The following is a 14,624-nucleotide window of genomic DNA, read 5'->3' on the forward strand; positions in this document are numbered from 1 at the left end:
ATATTAAGCGAGAAACGAGCATTTGAAAGAACGAATGAGCACCATGTGTTAGTTTTCGAATGTTTCCACAATCAGAATAGTAAGTTTAAAAGTGCTTTTCAAAATCAACAGTCGGGTAAAAATAAGTTAAGACATTTTTGTTAGGACGGTTCCCATGGCAACCTAGTATTAATATTACACCTGGCAAGAAATTTTCACCGCAAATAGAGAGAGGGCATCGATCTGATTCCAACGAGTATAAAACCATTCCTGTATCTTCTATAGTAACTGAGATATAGGGTTTTGAAATTTGAAAAATCTTGAAAGAAAATGTGCATATTAGGTTAGCTTGAGGATGTTTCGACAATCAAGATAGATATTTTAAACTTCCATGGCGATGTCAACAATCGCCCACAATTAGATTCACATTTCCTGTGTTAGGACCGGTTCCGCAACCAATGGTCTAGCTTCAATATTAAGGGAGATACGAGCATTTGAAAGAAAGAATGAGCACCATGTGTTAGTTTTCGAATGTTTCCACAATCAGAATAATAAGTTTAAAAGTTCTTGTCAAAATCTACTATCGGTTATAAATAAGTTAAGACATTCTTGTTAGGACGGTTCCCATGGCAACCTAGTATTAATATTACACCTGGCAAGAAATTTTCACCGCAAATAGAGAGAGGGCATCGATCTGATTCCAACGAGTATAAAACCATTCCTGTATCTTCTTTAGTAACTGAGATATGGGGTTTTGAAATTTGAAAAATCTTGAAAGAAAATGTGCATATTAGGTTAGCTAGAGTATGTTTCGACAATCAAGATAGATATTTTAAACTTCCATGGCGATGTCAACAATCGCCCACAATTAGATTCACATTTCCTGTGTTAGGACCGGTTCCGCAATTAATGGTCTAGCTACAATATTAAGGGAGAAACGAGCATTTGAAAGAACGAATGAGCACCATGTGTTAGTTTTCGAATGTTTCCACAATCAGAATAGTAAGTTTAAAAGTGCTTTTCAAAATCAACAGTCGGTTAAAAATAAGTTAAGACATTTTTGTTAGGACGGTTCCCATGGCAACCTAGTATTAATATTACACCTGGCAAGAAATTTTCACCGCAAATAGAGAGAGGGCATCGATCTGATTCCAACGAGTATAAAACCATTCCTGTATCTTCTTTAGTAACTGAGATATGGGGTTTTGAAATTTGAAAAATCTTGAAAGAAAATGTGCATATTAGGTTAGCTAGAGTATGTTTCGACAATCAAGATAGATATTTTAAACTTCCATGGCGATGTCAACAATCGCCCACAATTAGATTCACATTTCCTGTGTTAGGACCGGTTCCGCAACCAATGGTCTAGCTTCAATATTAAGGGAGAAACGAGCATTTGAAAGAACGAATGAGCACAATGTGTTAGTTTTCGAATGTTTCCACAATCAGAATAGTAAGTTTAAAAGTGCTTTTCAAAATCAACAGTCGGGTAAAAATAAGTTAAGACATTTTTGTTAGGACGGTTCCCATGGCAACCTAGTATTAATATTACACCTGGCAAGAAATTTTCACCGCAAATAGAGAGAGGGCATCGATCTGATTCCAACGAGTATAAAACCATTCCTGTATCTTCTATAGTAACTGAGATATAGGGTTTTGAAATTTGAAAAATCTTGAAAGAAAATGTGCATATTAGGTTAGCTTGAGGATGTTTCGACAATCAAGATAGATATTTTAAACTTCCATGGCGATGTCAACAATCGCCCACAATTAGATTCACATTTCCTGTGTTAGGACCGGTTCCGCAACCAATGGTCTAGCTTCAATATTAAGGGAGATACGAGCATTTGAAAGAAAGAATGAGCACCATGTGTTAGTTTTCGAATGTTTCCACAATCAGAATAGTAAGTTTAAAAGTGCTTTTCAAAATCAACAGTCGGGTAAAAATAAGTTAAGACATTTTTGTTAGGACGGTTCCCATGGCAACCTAGTATTAATATTACACCTGGCAAGAAATTTTCACCGCAAATAGAGAGAGGGCATCGATCTGATTCCAACGAGTATAAAACCATTCCTGTATCTTCTTTAGTAACTGAGATATGGGGTTTTGAAATTTGAAAAATCTTGAAAGAAAATGTGCATATTAGGTTAGCTAGAGTATGTTTCGACAATCAAGATAGATATTTTAAACTTCCATGGCGATGTCAACAATCGCCCACAATTAGATTCACATTTCCTGTGTTAGGACCGGTTCCGCAACCAATGGTCTAGCTTCAATATTAAGGGAGAAACGAGCATTTGAAAGAACGAATGAGCACAATGTGTTAGTTTTCGAATGTTTCCACAATCAGAATAGTAAGTTTAAAAGTGCTTTTCAAAATCAACAGTCGGGTAAAAATAAGTTAAGACATTTTTGTTAGGACGGTTCCCATGGCAACCTAGTATTAATATTACACCTGGCAAGAAATTTTCACCGCAAATAGAGAGAGGGCATCGATCTGATTCCAACGAGTATAAAACCATTCCTGTATCTTCTATAGTAACTGAGATATATGGTTTTGAAATTTGAAAAATCTTGAAAGAAAATGTGCATATTAGGTTAGCTTGAGGATGTTTCGACAATCAAGATAGATATTTTAAACTTCCATGGCGATGTCAACAATCGCCCACAATTAGATTCACATTTCCTGTGTTAGGACCGGTTCCGCAACCAATGGTCTAGCTTCAATATTAAGGGAGATACGAGCATTTGAAAGAAAGAATGAGCACCATGTGTTAGTTTTCGAATGTTTCCACAATCAGAATAATAAGTTTAAAAGTTCTTGTCAAAATCTACTATCGGTTATAAATAAGTTAAGACATTCTTGTTAGGACGGTTCCCATGGCAACCTAGTATTAATATTACACCTGGCAAGAAATTTTCACCGCAAATAGAGAGAGGGCATCGATCTGATTCCAACGAGTATAAAACCATTCCTGTATCTTCTTTAGTAACTGAGATATGGGGTTTTGAAATTTGAAAAATCTTGAAAGAAAATGTGCATATTAGGTTAGCTAGAGTATGTTTCGACAATCAAGATAGATATTTTAAACTTCCATGGCGATGTCAACAATCGCCCACAATTAGATTCACATTTCCTGTGTTAGGACCGGTTCCGCAACCAATGGTCTAGCTACAATATTAAGGGAGAAACGAGCATTTGAAAGAACGAATGAGCACCATGTGTTAGTTTTCGAATGTTTCCACAATCAGAATAGTAAGTTTAAAAGTGCTTTTCAAAATCAACAGTCGGTTAAAAATAAGTTAAGACATTTTTGTTAGGACGGCTCCCATGGCAACCTAGTATTAATATTACACCTGGCAAGAAATTTTCACCGCAAATAGAGAGAGGGCATCGATCTGATTCCAACGAGTATAAAACCATTCCTGTATCTTCTTTAGTAACTGAGATATGGGGTTTTGAAATTTGAAAAATCTTGAAAGAAAATGTGCATATTAGGTTAGCTAGAGTATGTTTCGACAATCAAGATAGATATTTTAAACTTCCATGGCGATGTCAACAATCGCCCACAATTAGATTCACATTTCCTGTGTTAGGACCGGTTCCGCAACCAATGGTCTAGCTTCAATATTAAGGGAGAAACGAGCATTTGAAAGAACGAATGAGCACAATGTGTTAGTTTTCGAATGTTTCCACAATCAGAATAGTAAGTTTAAAAGTGCTTTTCAAAATCAACAGTCGGGTAAAAATAAGTTAAGACATTTTTGTTAGGACGGTTCCCATGGCAACCTAGTATTAATATTACACCTGGCAAGAAATTTTCACCGCAAATAGAGAGAGGGCATCGATCTGATTCCAACGAGTATAAAACCATTCCTGTATCTTCTATAGTAACTGAGATATAGGGTTTTGAAATTTGAAAAATCTTGAAAGAAAATGTGCATATTAGGTTAGCTTGAGGATGTTTCGACAATCAAGATAGATATTTTAAACTTCCATGGCGATGTCAACAATCGCCCACAATTAGATTCACATTTCCTGTGTTAGGACCGGTTCCGCAACCAATGGTCTAGCTTCAATATTAAGGGAGATACGAGCATTTGAAAGAAAGAATGAGCACCATGTGTTAGTTTTCGAATGTTTCCACAATCAGAATAGTAAGTTTAAAAGTGCTTTTCAAAATCAACAGTCGGGTAAAAATAAGTTAAGACATTTTTGTTAGGACGGTTCCCATGGCAACCTAGTATTAATATTACACCTGGCAAGAAATTTTCACCGCAAATAGAGAGAGGGCATCGATCTGATTCCAACGAGTATAAAACCATTCCTGTATCTTCTATAGTAACTGAGATATAGGGTTTTGAAATTTGAAAAATCTTGAAAGAAAATGTGCATATTAGGTTAGCTTGAGGATGTTTCGACAATCAAGATAGATATTTTAAACTTCCATGGCGATGTCAACAATCGCCCACAATTAGATTCACATTTCCTGTGTTAGGACCGGTTCCGCAACCAATGGTCTAGCTTCAATATTAAGGGAGATACGAGCATTTGAAAGAAAGAATGAGCACCATGTGTTAGTTTTCGAATGTTTCCACAATCAGAATAATAAGTTTAAAAGTTCTTGTCAAAATCTACTATCGGTTATAAATAAGTTAAGACATTCTTGTTAGGACGGTTCCCATGGCAACCTAGTATTAATATTACACCTGGCAAGAAATTTTCACCGCAAATAGAGAGAGGGCATCGATCTGATTCCAACGAGTATAAAACCATTCCTGTATCTTCTTTAGTAACTGAGATATGGGGTTTTGAAATTTGAAAAATCTTGAAAGAAAATGTGCATATTAGGTTAGCTAGAGTATGTTTCGACAATCAAGATAGATATTTTAAACTTCCATGGCGATGTCAACAATCGCCCACAATTAGATTCACATTTCCTGTGTTAGGACCGGTTCCGCAATTAATGGTCTAGCTACAATATTAAGGGAGAAACGAGCATTTGAAAGAACGAATGAGCACCATGTGTTAGTTTTCGAATGTTTCCACAATCAGAATAGTAAGTTTAAAAGTGCTTTTCAAAATCAACAGTCGGTTAAAAATAAGTTAAGACATTTTTGTTAGGACGGTTCCCATGGCAACCTAGTATTAATATTACACCTGGCAAGAAATTTTCACCGCAAATAGAGAGAGGGCATCGATCTGATTCCAACGAGTATAAAACCATTCCTGTATCTTCTTTAGTAACTGAGATATGGGGTTTTGAAATTTGAAAAATCTTGAAAGAAAATGTGCATATTAGGTTAGCTAGAGTATGTTTCGACAATCAAGATAGATATTTTAAACTTCCATGGCGATGTCAACAATCGCCCACAATTAGATTCACATTTCCTGTGTTAGGACCGGTTCCGCAACCAATGGTCTAGCTTCAATATTAAGGGAGAAACGAGCATTTGAAAGAACGAATGAGCACAATGTGTTAGTTTTCGAATGTTTCCACAATCAGAATAGTAAGTTTAAAAGTGCTTTTCAAAATCAACAGTCGGGTAAAAATAAGTTAAGACATTTTTGTTAGGACGGTTCCCATGGCAACCTAGTATTAATATTACACCTGGCAAGAAATTTTCACCGCAAATAGAGAGAGGGCATCGATCTGATTCCAACGAGTATAAAACCATTCCTGTATCTTCTATAGTAACTGAGATATAGGGTTTTGAAATTTGAAAAATCTTGAAAGAAAATGTGCATATTAGGTTAGCTTGAGGATGTTTCGACAATCAAGATAGATATTTTAAACTTCCATGGCGATGTCAACAATCGCCCACAATTAGATTCACATTTCCTGTGTTAGGACCGGTTCCGCAACCAATGGTCTAGCCTCAATATTAAGGGAGATACGAGCATTTGAAAGAAAGAATGAGCACCATGTGTTAGTTTTCGAATGTTTCCACAATCAGAATAGTAAGTTTAAAAGTGCTTTTCAAAATCAACAGTCGGGTAAAAATAAGTTAAGACATTTTTGTTAGGACGGTTCCCATGGCAACCTAGTATTAATATTACACCTGGCAAGAAATTTTCACCGCAAATAGAGAGAGGGCATCGATCTGATTCCAACGAGTATAAAACCATTCCTGTATCTTCTATAGTAACTGAGATATAGGGTTTTGAAATTTGAAAAATCTTGAAAGAAAATGTGCATATTAGGTTAGCTTGAGGATGTTTCGACAATCAAGATAGATATTTTAAACTTCCATGGCGATGTCAACAATCGCCCACAATTAGATTCACATTTCCTGTGTTAGGACCGGTTCCGCAACCAATGGTCTAGCTTCAATATTAAGGGAGATACGAGCATTTGAAAGAATTAATGAGCACCATGTGTTAGTTTTCGAATGTTTCCACAATCCAAATAGTAAGTTTAAAAGTGCTTGTCAAAATCTACTATCGGTTATAAACAAGTTAAGACATTCTTGTTAGGACGGTTCCCATGGCAACCTAGTATTAATATTACACCTGGCAAGAAATTTTCACCGCAAATAGAGAGAGGGCATCAATCTGATTCCAACGAGTATAAAACCATTCCTGTATCTTCTATAGTAACTGAGATATGGGGTTTTGAAATTTGAAAAATCTTGAAAGAAAATGTGCATATTAGGTTAGCTAGAGTATGTTTCGACAATCAAGATAGATATTTTAAACTTCCATGGCGATGTCAATAATCGCCCACAATTAGATTCACATTTCCTGTGTTAGGACCGGTTCCGCAACCAATGGTCTAGCTACAATATTAAGGGAGAAACGAGCATTTGAAAGAACGAATGAGCACCATGTGTTAGTTTTCGAATGTTTCCACAATCAGAATAGTAAGTTTAAAAGTGCTTTTCAAAATCAACAGTCGGGTAAAAATAAGTTAAGACATTTTTGTTAGGACGGTTCCCATGGCAACCTAGTATTAATATTACACCTGGCAAGAAATTTTCACCGCAAATAGAGAGAGGGCATCGATCTGATTCCAACGAGTATAAAACCATTCCTGTATCTTCTATAGTAACTGAGATATAGGGTTTTGAAATTTGAAAAATCTTGAAAGAAAATGTGCATATTAGGTTAGCTTGAGGATGTTTCGACAATCAAGATAGATATTTTAAACTTCCATGGCGATGTCAACAATCGCCCACAATTAGATTCACATTTCCTGTGTTAGGACCGGTTCCGCAACCAATGGTCTAGCTTCAATATTAAGGGAGATACGAGCATTTGAAAGAAAGAATGAGCACCATGTGTTAGTTTTCGAATGTTTCCACAATCAGAATAATAAGTTTAAAAGTTCTTGTCAAAATCTACTATCGGTTATAAATAAGTTAAGACATTCTTGTTAGGACGGTTCCCATGGCAACCTAGTATTAATATTACACCTGGCAAGAAATTTTCACCGCAAATAGAGAGAGGGCATCGATCTGATTCCAACGAGTATAAAACCATTCCTGTATCTTCTTTAGTAACTGAGATATGGGGTTTTGAAATTTGAAAAATCTTGAAAGAAAATGTGCATATTAGGTTAGCTAGAGTATGTTTCGACAATCAAGATAGATATTTTAAACTTCCATGGCGATGTCAACAATCGCCCACAATTAGATTCACATTTCCTGTGTTAGGACCGGTTCCGCAACCAATGGTCTAGCTACAATATTAAGCGAGAAACGAGCATTTGAAAGAACGAATGAGCACCATGTGTTAGTTTTCGAATGTTTCCACAATCAGAATAGTAAGTTTAAAAGTGCTTTTCAAAATCAACAGTCGGGTAAAAATAAGTTAAGACATTTTTGTTAGGACGGTTCCCATGGCAACCTAGTATTAATATTACACCTGGCAAGAAATTTTCACCGCAAATAGAGAGAGGGCATCGATCTGATTCCAACGAGTATAAAACCATTCCTGTATCTTCTATAGTAACTTAGATATAGGGTTTTGAAATTTGAAAAATCTTGAAAGAAAATGTGCATATTAGGTTAGCTTGAGGATGTTTCGACAATCAAGATAGATATTTTAAACTTCCATGGCGATGTCAACAATCGCCCACAATTAGATTCACATTTCCTGTGTTAGGACCGGTTCCGCAACCAATGGTCTAGCTTCAATATTAAGGGAGATACGAGCATTTGAAAGAAAGAATGAGCACCATGTGTTAGTTTTCGAATGTTTCCACAATCAGAATAATAAGTTTAAAAGTTCTTGTCAAAATCTACTATCGGTTATAAATAAGTTAAGACATTCTTGTTAGGACGGTTCCCATGGCAACCTAGTATTAATATTACACCTGGCAAGAAATTTTCACCGCAAATAGAGAGAGGGCATCGATCTGATTCCAACGAGTATAAAACCATTCCTGTATCTTCTTTAGTAACTGAGATATGGGGTTTTGAAATTTGAAAAATCTTGAAAGAAAATGTGCATATTAGGTTAGCTACAGTATGTTTCGACAATCAAGATAGATATTTTAAACTTCCATGGCGATGTCAACAATCGCCCACAATTAGATTCACATTTCCTGTGTTAGGACCGGTTCCGCAATTAATGGTCTAGCTACAATATTAAGGGAGAAACGAGCATTTGAAAGAACGAATGAGCACCATGTGTTAGTTTTCGAATGTTTCCACAATCAGAATAGTAAGTTTAAAAGTGCTTTTCAAAATCAACAGTCGGGTAAAAATAAGTTAAGACATTTTTGTTAGGACGGTTCCCATGGCAACCTAGTATTAATATTACACCTGGCAAGAAATTTTCACCGCAAATAGAGAGAGGGCATCGATCTGATTCCAACGAGTATAAAACCATTCCTGTATCTTCTATAGTAACTGAGATATAGGGTTTTGAAATTTGAAAAATCTTGAAAGAAAATGTGCATATTAGGTTAGCTTGAGGATGTTTCGACAATCAAGATAGATATTTTAAACTTCCATGGCGATGTCAACAATCGCCCACAATTAGATTCACATTTCCTGTGTTAGGACCGGTTCCGCAACCAATGGTCTAGCTTCAATATTAAGGGAGATACGAGCATTTGAAAGAAAGAATGAGCACCATGTGTTAGTTTTCGAATGTTTCCACAATCAGAATAGTAAGTTTAAAAGTGCTTTTCAAAATCAACAGTCGGGTAAAAATAAGTTAAGACATTTTTGTTAGGACGGTTCCCATGGCAACCTAGTATTAATATTACACCTGGCAAGAAATTTTCACCGCAAATAGAGAGAGGGCATCGATCTGATTCCAACGAGTATAAAACCATTCCTGTATCTTCTTTAGTAACTGAGATATGGGGTTTTGAAATTTGAAAAATCTTGAAAGAAAATGTGCATATTAGGTTAGCTAGAGTATGTTTCGACAATCAAGATAGATATTTTAAACTTCCATGGCGATGTCAACAATCGCCCACAATTAGATTCACATTTCCTGTGTTAGGACCGGTTCCGCAACCAATGGTCTAGCTTCAATATTAAGGGAGAAACGAGCATTTGAAAGAACGAATGAGCACAATGTGTTAGTTTTCGAATGTTTCCACAATCAGAATAGTAAGTTTAAAAGTGCTTTTCAAAATCAACAGTCGGGTAAAAATAAGTTAAGACATTTTTGTTAGGACGGTTCCCATGGCAACCTAGTATTAATATTACACCTGGCAAGAAATTTTCACCGCAAATAGAGAGAGGGCATCGATCTGATTCCAACGAGTATAAAACCATTCCTGTATCTTCTATAGTAACTGAGATATATGGTTTTGAAATTTGAAAAATCTTGAAAGAAAATGTGCATATTAGGTTAGCTTGAGGATGTTTCGACAATCAAGATAGATATTTTAAACTTCCATGGCGATGTCAACAATCGCCCACAATTAGATTCACATTTCCTGTGTTAGGACCGGTTCCGCAACCAATGGTCTAGCTTCAATATTAAGGGAGATACGAGCATTTGAAAGAAAGAATGAGCACCATGTGTTAGTTTTCGAATGTTTCCACAATCAGAATAATAAGTTTAAAAGTTCTTGTCAAAATCTACTATCGGTTATAAATAAGTTAAGACATTCTTGTTAGGACGGTTCCCATGGCAACCTAGTATTAATATTACACCTGGCAAGAAATTTTCACCGCAAATAGAGAGAGGGCATCGATCTGATTCCAACGAGTATAAAACCATTCCTGTATCTTCTTTAGTAACTGAGATATGGGGTTTTGAAATTTGAAAAATCTTGAAAGAAAATGTGCATATTAGGTTAGCTAGAGTATGTTTCGACAATCAAGATAGATATTTTAAACTTCCATGGCGATGTCAACAATCGCCCACAATTAGATTCACATTTCCTGTGTTAGGACCGGTTCCGCAACCAATGGTCTAGCTACAATATTAAGGGAGAAACGAGCATTTGAAAGAACGAATGAGCACCATGTGTTAGTTTTCGAATGTTTCCACAATCAGAATAGTAAGTTTAAAAGTGCTTTTCAAAATCAACAGTCGGTTAAAAATAAGTTAAGACATTTTTGTTAGGACGGCTCCCATGGCAACCTAGTATTAATATTACACCTGGCAAGAAATTTTCACCGCAAATAGAGAGAGGGCATCGATCTGATTCCAACGAGTATAAAACCATTCCTGTATCTTCTTTAGTAACTGAGATATGGGGTTTTGAAATTTGAAAAATCTTGAAAGAAAATGTGCATATTAGGTTAGCTAGAGTATGTTTCGACAATCAAGATAGATATTTTAAACTTCCATGGCGATGTCAACAATCGCCCACAATTAGATTCACATTTCCTGTGTTAGGACCGGTTCCGCAACCAATGGTCTAGCTTCAATATTAAGGGAGAAACGAGCATTTGAAAGAACGAATGAGCACAATGTGTTAGTTTTCGAATGTTTCCACAATCAGAATAGTAAGTTTAAAAGTGCTTTTCAAAATCAACAGTCGGGTAAAAATAAGTTAAGACATTTTTGTTAGGACGGTTCCCATGGCAACCTAGTATTAATATTACACCTGGCAAGAAATTTTCACCGCAAATAGAGAGAGGGCATCGATCTGATTCCAACGAGTATAAAACCATTCCTGTATCTTCTATAGTAACTGAGATATAGGGTTTTGAAATTTGAAAAATCTTGAAAGAAAATGTGCATATTAGGTTAGCTTGAGGATGTTTCGACAATCAAGATAGATATTTTAAACTTCCATGGCGATGTCAACAATCGCCCACAATTAGATTCACATTTCCTGTGTTAGGACCGGTTCCGCAACCAATGGTCTAGCTTCAATATTAAGGGAGATACGAGCATTTGAAAGAAAGAATGAGCACCATGTGTTAGTTTTCGAATGTTTCCACAATCAGAATAGTAAGTTTAAAAGTGCTTTTCAAAATCAACAGTCGGGTAAAAATAAGTTAAGACATTTTTGTTAGGACGGTTCCCATGGCAACCTAGTATTAATATTACACCTGGCAAGAAATTTTCACCGCAAATAGAGAGAGGGCATCGATCTGATTCCAACGAGTATAAAACCATTCCTGTATCTTCTATAGTAACTGAGATATAGGGTTTTGAAATTTGAAAAATCTTGAAAGAAAATGTGCATATTAGGTTAGCTTGAGGATGTTTCGACAATCAAGATAGATATTTTAAACTTCCATGGCGATGTCAACAATCGCCCACAATTAGATTCACATTTCCTGTGTTAGGACCGGTTCCGCAACCAATGGTCTAGCTTCAATATTAAGGGAGATACGAGCATTTGAAAGAAAGAATGAGCACCATGTGTTAGTTTTCGAATGTTTCCACAATCAGAATAATAAGTTTAAAAGTTCTTGTCAAAATCTACTATCGGTTATAAATAAGTTAAGACATTCTTGTTAGGACGGTTCCCATGGCAACCTAGTATTAATATTACACCTGGCAAGAAATTTTCACCGCAAATAGAGAGAGGGCATCGATCTGATTCCAACGAGTATAAAACCATTCCTGTATCTTCTTTAGTAACTGAGATATGGGGTTTTGAAATTTGAAAAATCTTGAAAGAAAATGTGCATATTAGGTTAGCTAGAGTATGTTTCGACAATCAAGATAGATATTTTAAACTTCCATGGCGATGTCAACAATCGCCCACAATTAGATTCACATTTCCTGTGTTAGGACCGGTTCCGCAATTAATGGTCTAGCTACAATATTAAGGGAGAAACGAGCATTTGAAAGAACGAATGAGCACCATGTGTTAGTTTTCGAATGTTTCCACAATCAGAATAGTAAGTTTAAAAGTGCTTTTCAAAATCAACAGTCGGTTAAAAATAAGTTAAGACATTTTTGTTAGGACGGTTCCCATGGCAACCTAGTATTAATATTACACCTGGCAAGAAATTTTCACCGCAAATAGAGAGAGGGCATCGATCTGATTCCAACGAGTATAAAACCATTCCTGTATCTTCTTTAGTAACTGAGATATGGGGTTTTGAAATTTGAAAAATCTTGAAAGAAAATGTGCATATTAGGTTAGCTAGAGTATGTTTCGACAATCAAGATAGATATTTTAAACTTCCATGGCGATGTCAACAATCGCCCACAATTAGATTCACATTTCCTGTGTTAGGACCGGTTCCGCAACCAATGGTCTAGCTTCAATATTAAGGGAGAAACGAGCATTTGAAAGAACGAATGAGCACAATGTGTTAGTTTTCGAATGTTTCCACAATCAGAATAGTAAGTTTAAAAGTGCTTTTCAAAATCAACAGTCGGGTAAAAATAAGTTAAGACATTTTTGTTAGGACGGTTCCCATGGCAACCTAGTATTAATATTACACCTGGCAAGAAATTTTCACCGCAAATAGAGAGAGGGCATCGATCTGATTCCAACGAGTATAAAACCATTCCTGTATCTTCTATAGTAACTGAGATATAGGGTTTTGAAATTTGAAAAATCTTGAAAGAAAATGTGCATATTAGGTTAGCTTGAGGATGTTTCGACAATCAAGATAGATATTTTAAACTTCCATGGCGATGTCAACAATCGCCCACAATTAGATTCACATTTCCTGTGTTAGGACCGGTTCCGCAACCAATGGTCTAGCCTCAATATTAAGGGAGATACGAGCATTTGAAAGAAAGAATGAGCACCATGTGTTAGTTTTCGAATGTTTCCACAATCAGAATAGTAAGTTTAAAAGTGCTTTTCAAAATCAACAGTCGGGTAAAAATAAGTTAAGACATTTTTGTTAGGACGGTTCCCATGGCAACCTAGTATTAATATTACACCTGGCAAGAAATTTTCACCGCAAATAGAGAGAGGGCATCGATCTGATTCCAACGAGTATAAAACCATTCCTGTATCTTCTATAGTAACTGAGATATAGGGTTTTGAAATTTGAAAAATCTTGAAAGAAAATGTGCATATTAGGTTAGCTTGAGGATGTTTCGACAATCAAGATAGATATTTTAAACTTCCATGGCGATGTCAACAATCGCCCACAATTAGATTCACATTTCCTGTGTTAGGACCGGTTCCGCAACCAATGGTCTAGCTTCAATATTAAGGGAGATACGAGCATTTGAAAGAATTAATGAGCACCATGTGTTAGTTTTCGAATGTTTCCACAATCCAAATAGTAAGTTTAAAAGTGCTTGTCAAAATCTACTATCGGTTATAAACAAGTTAAGACATTCTTGTTAGGACGGTTCCCATGGCAACCTAGTATTAATATTACACCTGGCAAGAAATTTTCACCGCAAATAGAGAGAGGGCATCAATCTGATTCCAACGAGTATAAAACCATTCCTGTATCTTCTATAGTAACTGAGATATGGGGTTTTGAAATTTGAAAAATCTTGAAAGAAAATGTGCATATTAGGTTAGCTAGAGTATGTTTCGACAATCAAGATAGATATTTTAAACTTCCATGGCGATGTCAATAATCGCCCACAATTAGATTCACATTTCCTGTGTTAGGACCGGTTCCGCAACCAATGGTCTAGCTACAATATTAAGGGAGAAACGAGCATTTGAAAGAACGAATGAGCACCATGTGTTAGTTTTCGAATGTTTCCACAATCAGAATAGTAAGTTTAAAAGTGCTTTTCAAAATCAACAGTCGGGTAAAAATAAGTTAAGACATTTTTGTTAGGACGGTTCCCATGGCAACCTAGTATTAATATTACACCTGGCAAGAAATTTTCACCGCAAATAGAGAGAGGGCATCGATCTGATTCCAACGAGTATAAAACCATTCCTGTATCTTCTATAGTAACTGAGATATAGGGTTTTGAAATTTGAAAAATCTTGAAAGAAAATGTGCATATTAGGTTAGCTTGAGGATGTTTCGACAATCAAGATAGATATTTTAAACTTCCATGGCGATGTCAACAATCGCCCACAATTAGATTCACATTTCCTGTGTTAGGACCGGTTCCGCAACCAATGGTCTAGCTTCAATATTAAGGGAGATACGAGCATTTGAAAGAAAGAATGAGCACCATGTGTTAGTTTTCGAATGTTTCCACAATCAGAATAATAAGTTTAAAAGTTCTTGTCAAAATCTACTATCGGTTATAAATAAGTTAAGACATTCTTGTTAGGACGGTTCCCATGGCAACCTAGTATTAATATTACACCTGGCAAGAAAT

Source organism: Lepisma saccharinum, assembly GCF_977018435.1.
Source record: "Lepisma saccharinum chromosome 5 unlocalized genomic scaffold, izLepSacc3.1 SUPER_5_unloc_4, whole genome shotgun sequence".
NCBI lineage: Eukaryota > Metazoa > Arthropoda > Insecta > Zygentoma > Lepismatidae > Lepisma > Lepisma saccharinum.